The sequence below is a fragment of the Glycine max genome, chromosome 8 (assembly GCF_000004515.6).
Source record: "Glycine max cultivar Williams 82 chromosome 8, Glycine_max_v4.0, whole genome shotgun sequence".
Lineage (NCBI taxonomy): Eukaryota > Viridiplantae > Streptophyta > Magnoliopsida > Fabales > Fabaceae > Glycine > Glycine max.
The window spans coordinates 30,108,071-30,117,136 of NC_038244.2; the positions used below are offsets into that span (position 1 = coordinate 30,108,071).

General features: G+C 38.0%; 1 pseudogene; it reads right to left on the reverse strand.

The window, feature by feature from the left end:
• Positions 1-250: 250 nt before the first annotated feature.
• LOC113002326 (uncharacterized) lies at positions 251-1,942 on the reverse strand (annotated as a pseudogene).
• Between the last annotated feature and the right edge of the window lie 7,124 nt (positions 1,943-9,066).

Below are 9,066 nucleotides of genomic sequence, written 5' to 3' on the forward strand. Positions count from 1 at the left end.
AAAATCTGAAGTGGGTTGCTTAAGGACTGGACGTAGGCACGGGAAGTGGTTGAACCAGTATAAATCAAGTTTATATTTCTCTCTTCCCTTATCTCATTTATTTTATTACAATCAATTTTATCTTACACAATTAAAAGAAAATTGTTAAATTGATTGCTTCTTCTTCTTCTTCTGGATTCTAAGCCTATCATTTAAAAGGGGGTCAAAGTTTGTTAGTGGGAAAATTGTGAAACTTAATTCATCCCCCCTCTTAAGTTATTGAGGCCACTTTCCAATAGTCAACCCATTGAAACTCTTCACATCTCTCATTTTTGGGTATGGGCCAATCTCTAATAGCTTTAATTTTCTCATCATCCACTTGGACTCCCTTGGCACACACAACAAATCCTAGAAACACTACTTGATTAGTGCAAAATGTGCATTTATCCCTATTAGCAAACAACTTTTCTTGTCTAAGCACTTCCAAGACACTCCTAACATGGTATAAGTGGTCATCCATTGTTAAGCTATAAATCAAGATATCATCAAAGTAAACAACCACAAATTTGCCAATAAAGTGCCTTAAAACATGGTTCATGAGTCGCATGAAAGTGCTTGGTGCATTGGTTAAGCCAAAAGGCATTACCAACCACTCATAAAGTCCAAACTTAGTTTTGGAAGTGGTTTTCCATTCATCTCCTTCTCTCATTTTAATTTGATGGTAACCACTTTTCAAATCTATTTTGGAGAAAACACAAGAACCATGAAGTTCATAAAACATATCATCAAGTCTAAGGATAGGATGTCTATACCTCACGATGATGTTGTTGATGGGTCTACAATCCATGCACATCCTCCACATGCCATCTTTCTTGGGGACTAGGATTAGCGGCATTGCACATGGGCTCAAGCTTTCTTTCACTCATCCTCTTTGCATCAACCCTTCAACTTGCTTTTGGATCTCCTTTGTCTCTTCCGGATTACTCCTATAGGCAGCCCTATTAGGAAGTGAAGCTCCCAGAACAAGATCTATTTGATGCTCAATTCCTTTTAAAGGAGGAAAGCCATGGGGAATGTCTTGTGGGAAGACATCCTCAAACTCCTTTAAGAGTGTAGCAAAACCTTGAGGCAACTCAAGGGCACTAGAAGACAAACACATGTAATTTGGAATGAGTAAGTACATTGGTTGTCTAGCTAGCATCACTCTTTTGACCTCCTTAGGTTTGATGCACAAACTCTCTTTTATCACTAATTGTTTTTCACTCTTTTTTCCTCTTTTCTTTTGTTCTTTCTTGTCACTCTTTTTGCCTTCTTTTTCTTTTTGGCTTTTCTCTCTCAAAGGACTTCTTCCTTCTTTGATTTTCTTTTCTCTTTCTCTTTTCAATCTCATTTTTATTTGATCCTCACAAACCTCACTTGCAGACAAAGGTGAGAGAACTAACTTTTTACCTTTATTCAAGAAAGAATATCGATTGGTGACCCCATTATGGACAACATCTCTATCATATTGCCAAGGTCTCCCAAGTAACACATGTCCGACTTCTATGGGAACCATATCACAAAGCACTTCATCAACATACTTTCCAATGGAGAATGTAAGTAACACTTGCTTATCCACAACCAACTCACCATTGTCACTCAACCATTGCAACTTATAAGGCTTAGGGTGAGGGGTGGTTTTTAAACCAAGCTTCTCCACTAATCTAGTGCTTGCAACATTGGTACAACTTCCACCATCAATGATTAGAGAACAAACCTTTCCATTCACCAAACATATAAAATGAAAAATGTTTTCTCTTTGTGTATCATCTCTATCTTTGCACAAGCTTCCCATGAGTCTCCTTACCATCAAAAGTTCTCCCTCTTCCGGTGGAAGAAAAACATCATCCTCCACTTCACTAGAGGAACTATGAGAACTCTTAAATGAAGCATTATCCATCTCACCATTCTCCAACACAATCATGGTCCTTTTGTTAGGTCATTGGGATGCAATATGACCCTTTCCCAAACACTTAAAGCATTTAATGGAACTAGTTTTTATTGGGAGGGGGTTGAGTAGGAGAAGTAGGATTACCTCTTGAAGACTTCCTTTCAAGATGTTGTGAAGAAGAACCCTCCTTCTTGGAAGTGTCTTTATCCTTCGAACATGAATAGTGACATGCTAGTAGCAAAATGAGTGGTAGTGTTGTAAGACCACTCTGCTAAAGGTAAAAATCGCACACACCATGAAGGTTGCTCGCGAACAAATGAACGGAGATATTTCTCTATGATACGATTTAGGAACTGAATTTGCCAATCAAACTCTAGATGATAAGAAATGCTTATTCGTAATTGAATCCCACAAATTTTAAATAACTCTTTGCCAAAATTTACTAATGAAAATTGAGTCTCGGTCAGAAACCAGACTATGGGGTAAACCATGATACTTACAAACAATATCCAAGAACAATTGTGCTACTTTAAAAGCAGTGAAATGAGTTAGCAGTGGTGCAAAGTGGGCACCCTTAGAGAATTAGTCCACCATAACCAAAATGACTGTGTGGCCCGAAGAAAGGGGAAGTTCAATAACAAAATCAAGGGAAAAATCCTCTCAAGGGTTGAAGAAGCCCTGTTGGGCTTTTGTCTTATACTTGGTTTGTTGACATTAGATCGCATGTCATTCCAAAAGAAATTCCATGGAAGTCAGTTAGAGTTTGGAAATTACCCGTATGGCCACCAACTAGAGAATTATGAAATTCATGTAAAAGAGTGTTCTTCAAAGGGAATTTAGAAAGGAGCCACATTCAATTTTGATAAATGAGAAACCCATTATGGATCTTGTAGTCACTGTAATCAGCAAGGGAATAAATCACTTTTTGAAGCAAAGAAGTGAAACTATGATTGGAGGTGAGGCTTTAACGAAGTTCATCCAAGAACACAAAATGAGGCATATAGAGCACTAGGAAATGGGATGAAGTAGTATCAATAGGGCGGGATAGTTCAACAATATTGTGGCGACCTACACGATAATGAATCGTATAATCATAGCCCAAAAGTTTTTAGAGATACACATGTTGCTTTAGAGTTTGGATACTCTTGAACATCAACTCCTTATGGCATGCAACTCCTGAATGTATGTTGATGCATATAATAGACAAGGGAAAATGGTTATTGAAGTAAACTATTAGGTGGCCTTGTTGCATAAGAACGACACCTAATGTAGCTCCATGTAGAGCTTGTAGGCCTTGGATCTTCTTCATCAATGGAGTCCTTTGCTTCTTGAAAATCAATGGCAGTAGAATGGAGAAGGAGGAAAGGTGATTGCAGATACCACTTCAAGGAGAAGATGAGTCAAGAACAAGCTCACCACCATAGGAAGCCATGGATAAGAGCTTGAAGGTAGGAGAAGATGAGTGAAGGGAAAGGGAGAGAGGGAAGGGCATGAAATTAATGCCTCAAATGAGGTTTGAACTTTGAAGTCTAATTTTTCAAATGATCAAAGTTAAAAAAATGCACACATGAGGCCTCTATTTATAACCTAAGTGTCACACAAAATTGGAGGGAAATTTGAATTTGAATTTGTTGAACCAAATTTGGAGCCAAAATTTCACTAATTATGATTAGTGAATTTGAGCTATGGTTCAGCCTACTAATCCAAGGTCAATTCCAAGATTCTCCACCTAGTGTGCTTAGTTGTCATGAGGCATGCAAAGCATGAAGAACATGCACAAAGTGTGACTATATGATGTGACAATGAGGTGTAGCAAGCAAATGCTCACCTCTCCCTTAGGCTGGTCCAAAATATAATTGTATTGGGCTTCTCCCAATTCAATTAAATTTCCCTCCCAACACACACATCAAATAGTACACTTAATGCATGTGAAATTACAAAACTACCCCTAATACAAAAACTAGTCTAGGTGCCCTAAAATACAAGGGCAGAAAAATCCTATATTACTAGGGTACCCTCCCTACACTATGGAGCCCTAAATACAAGGCCCAAAAATAATGAAACTCTAATCTAATATGTACAAAGATAAGTGAGCTCATATTTAGCCCATGGCCCAAATCGACCCTAAGACTCATGAGAACCCTAGGGCCTTCTCCTGCATCTCTGGCTTAATCTTTTTAGAGTCTTCTATCCAATGCCCTTAGGGGGTAGGATTGCATCAACCCCCATAGCCAAACCCGATGCGTCTATCTCCTAGTGGAAAAGAATGGAAAAATTAGGGAGTGGTATGAAAGATGCAGTTGTTAAAGCATATTTGAGGGCCTCAAATGCATGTTGTGCTTTTGAAGTCCAGAGGAAATTGCCTTTCTTAATAATATTAGTGAAAAGGGCAGCGATAGAAGCATATCTCTTGACAAATCATCAATAAAAAACCTGTGAGGCTGAGGAAACCCTGTTGTGAATTCCTAGAGGTTGGAGTTGGCCAATCAAGCATGGATTCAATCTTGGACTGTTTAGGTGCCACACCTTGGTGAGAAATAATGTGTCCAAGGAACTCAAGTTCATGTTGGCTAATCAAGCACTTAGGTCCCTTCAAGAAAAAATGTTCATCTTGGAGTTGCAAAAAACCTAGCTTTAAGTGTTGTAAATGCTCCTAAAAAATACAACTATAAATCAAGATATCGTAAAAAAAAAAAGAAACTGCACAGAACAACGAATATAAGGAGAAAAAACACTATTCATTGTATCCTAAAATGTAGATGGAGCATTACTAAGGCCAAAAGGCATCACCTTGTATTCACAGTGGCCTTGATGAGTGCGAAAGGCAGTTTAATGTATGTCATTAGGGTGCATACGTATCTGATGAAAGCCTTATCAAAGATCAAGTTTAGAGATCCATGAAGCGCAACCAAGTTCATCCAAGAGTTCGTCAATGGTTGGCAACAAAAAACAATCTCGAATGGTGATTACGTTGAGGGCAAGAAAGTCTACACATACGCACCATAGTCCATCTTTCTTCTAGACTAACAAAATGGGACATGAAAATGGACTTCAAGTGGGTTGAATAAAACCAGTGTTGAGCATTTCATCAATTTTTTTTTTCAATTTAACACTTATGAAAGTGTGGATACTTGTAGGGTCTCACATTAGTGGGGGTTGAGTTTGGGATGAGGTAGATTTGGTTATTTGTGGGGCAGTTAGGGGGAAGTGTTTGGGGCTTGGAAATCAGGTTAGAATAGCGCTGGAGAAGTGCGGAGAGCTAGGGCTCAAAATGGGTAGTGTCGCAACCTACCCTTTTGCAGGCGAGCGAGGCGAGGCTCATGGGTGCATCTTCCAAAGGAGGAAAATGCGCGGAGTCGCCACCAACGTTTATTTGAGGAAAACGTCGAAAAAATCGAAGGAAATCGGTCATGAAGAATATTCTAGATTCGGGAGTTGTATTTACGTTTGAGGAAGGTATTATCACCTCTCACGTTTGTCCCAAAGGACAACAGCCTTAGATTAGGATTGTGTGAAATTATGTATTTAAACCTTTTGTTTCCTTTTTTATTTTTGAGGTCGACAAAAGCGGGGCTCTTGCTCCTACGTACCCTCCATCGAAGAGGAAATCAGACTTACGTAGTTCTTTCTTAAGGGTGAATCAAGCGATTCTTTTTACTTGGAAGGTGGTCATTTTAAGGCGTTGGACCTTAAAATGATCCATTTTTACTTGGTGAGAAAAATTGAGGTATCGAACCTTAAAATCCTTTTTAGTGATTTTTTGCGGACGAGCTTGACTTTGCGAGTTGATTTTAGCCTTAGTTCCACTTTAGTTATTAGTCAATTCAATTAAGAAAGAGAAATCCCAAAGAGAAACGTCCGATTGATTTTTTGCTTTATTTTACTAAAAGATATTTTTTATTATTATATTATTATTTTACCTCTTTTTGGTTTCCAACGTGGTTACGACATGACCAAACGATCAAATTTCATTTTAACAGAAATTAACGGATATAATGATCGGTGGAAATTTATTTTATTTTTTGATTAGGCGAGAAAATGACTTAAGTAAATGATCGAAGCACGTCAAAAGAGGGTACGGAAAGTAAATGAAACGAGAATAAAAGTACACGAAACAAATGAGGACCACCACGGGTACATAGAATGAATAGAAAAGTTCGATTTCGGGAACTTACCAGTTGAAGACCGAAGAACGACGAAGCACGAACGACGAACGACGAAAAACGGTTGAAAACCTTCGCGAAATCACCCATGGAAACGTTGCGGAAGTGCCTCGACTTGGATTTTCTTCACGGAAACAATTTTCCTCCCTAATTTCAAGTGAATACGAAGTGCCAAGAAGGTTGAACCCTTTCCTTCTTCACTCCTCCCACTATTTATAGCAAAATAGGGGAGGAGCTTGCCACCCAGCTCGCCCAGGCGAGCTAGGTTGCTTCCTCCAGAAGCAACCGCCTTTTGGAGGAAGAATCTGGAAGGCCCAAGTGGGCCTGGTTGCTATTTGCACCTTTTTTTACTAAATACACCCCCTTTACGTTTTTTGGTGATTCTTTTTCCGTAACGTTACGAAACTTTACTAATTTCGTAACGATACTTGTTTTCTTTCCGTAAGGTTACGGAACCTTACGGATCATGTAATTACTCCTTTTTTAGCTTTCGAAAAGTTACGGAAACTCACGGATTGCGTAACAATACTTCCTTTTGATTTTCGGCACGTTACGGAATTTCACGGATTGCGTAACAATGCTTCCTTTTGATTTCCAGCATGTCTCGGAACTTCACGTATTGTGCAACAAAGGGTGCCAAGTACCTCGAAGCGGTCAACCAAAGGTTGCATGCCATCAAACAATAGTCCCTGGACGAAATTAGGGTATGACAGGTAGGAATATCTAGAAAATAAGGGGAAGGAAGGATTTGGGTATGGTAGAAGGCTAAGGCAACATTGGTCTGAAGAAGATGCTTTACATATGGGGTAGATGATGTGTCATTATTTTCTCCTATTTCTTAACCCTTTTTGTCACCATTTTAATTACTGATTAGCTTTAATTGTCAAATTAATTATGCAATTTTATCATTTGGGCCTACTTGATTAATTTTATATTTTTAATTTAATTTCAGGAGAATTATAAGCAATTGGGCTTGGATCCGGAATTGGGCTGAACCGGCTTGGACTTGAAGAGAGCAGACAATTTTATTTCGTCCAATTTTATTTTATTTGGTCCAGTTTTATTTTATTTCATTTTCAGGCTTGAACTTAAAACATATTTGTATGCTTTGGGGCGGAGGACCTATATAATAGCACCAGGGTTTTAGTAGAGGAGACCGTGAATAGAGGAGAGAAAATTTTAGGGTTTTGCATGTTATAGTTTCGTGTTACGGTTCACGCGCATTGTTCACATAGCAATCAAATTTCGTTTCTGCTTCTGCCTTTGAATTTGTTTTCGTTTTCTGCTGATTGATGGAAGGCTAAGTTTCCAGTGTTGTTTTCCTTTGAGGATCAAGAACAACTCTCTTTGAGGTTTTGTTATTACTATTGAATTCTGATCAGTTTTTCCCCTTCATCAATTGCTCTGTATTCGTTGCTATTAATCCATGCATGCTTAATGCTTGGTTAATTGTCTCTGTGCTTACTTTACATTCATGCTTAATGATCAGTTTCGTTCATGCTTAATGGACATGTGTGAGGGATTAATTGGTGTATGTGTTGCTTAATCACATAATGACAGCCTTATGTTAATTTTTGCTTAGTCAATTAATTTCGGGTTGGATTAAGTGGTTGAACTGATTAGGGATAAATTCTTGTAACCTAGGATAAGAGACTTACTTTTGAATCAAGGGGAAACAACATGTTTTAATTCTGTTATTTTCTTATTCAAGTTTGCTTGCTGTTTAAATTACAAAAACAAACAACCCCCCCCCCCCCACTTCATTACTTTTTGATTAACATATGTTATGAATGTTTGGTTAACCATTGCTCATTGAGAGACGACCTAGGATCACTTCCTAGATACTACATTTTTAATGTTTATTTGATTCGGGTACGACCTCAATCAAATTTGGCGCCGTTGCCGTGGTCCAAAGGTTCATAATAGTGTTTAGTTGTTTTGAGTGTAGCTATGTTATTTAGTGTTGTGAGTGTGTGTTGTTTTGTTTTGTGTAGTGTTCTATTTTGGATTTCAGTCGCTTCCCCTGTTTAGCGCTTCCCTGTTTCAGTTTTGTGTAATGCTATGAACAGTGATTAGCGACTGATTTTGCAATTTAATTGGTGATTTTTGTTTTGATAGTTAGAGTTGTTATTTTTGGTTAATGTTTTGTGTGGTAGTTTCTTTTGATCCATATTTTGTGTGAAAAATACCAGAAGCACTTGTTGTGGCTGAATTTAAGAGATTCAAAAAATTTGGGAACTTGTTTTTAGCAAAACTTAAAACGGCCATAACTTTTGCTCCGGTTATCAGAATGACTATTATTAATATGCATTCGGGGTAGAAAAAAATTTCGCATACTATGACAACCGACGATTGGGGTTTCCCAAACTTGAAAAATCAGTCATTTACTAAGTTTTTTTTATTTTTTAAGTATTATTGTCTTATTTTTCTAAACTTTCCTTAGGCAGCTTTCACAGTTAGACTTTGAATTTTTGTCTGAAATTTTTTGTGCTATCTTTTCATGATTTTAGGGTGTTGCTCACAAATTTTCAGCTCATTTGGATATCGTTTGACTATAGTTGTAGTTTTAACCCTCCCCTGGTGCTTGTTTGAGAAACACATGATTTGCTACATATAGTGCATGACTAGAGGCAATCCAGGTGATTTACAACCCTTTGATCCTGAAATAGATAGAACCTTTCATAGATTACTTAGGCATAGTGTGCATCCTGATCATCCTGTGCATTTTGAGCATTCTGAGTATTTTGTTGTTGGTGATTCTGAACATTTTGATTTTGAGCATTCGACTACTAATTTTCATACTGAGAACATGGCTCAACCTCCACCTTGTGAGAGGACTCTTAGGGAGATGGTTGCACCTGATTTCACTTATGAAAGCTTGTGCATTCAATTTCCTGATGAGGATGTTCCATATGTTCTCAAGACTAGACTAATATATTTGCTGCCCAAGTTTCACGGTCTTGCAGGTGAAGATCCTCATAAGCATCTTAAGGA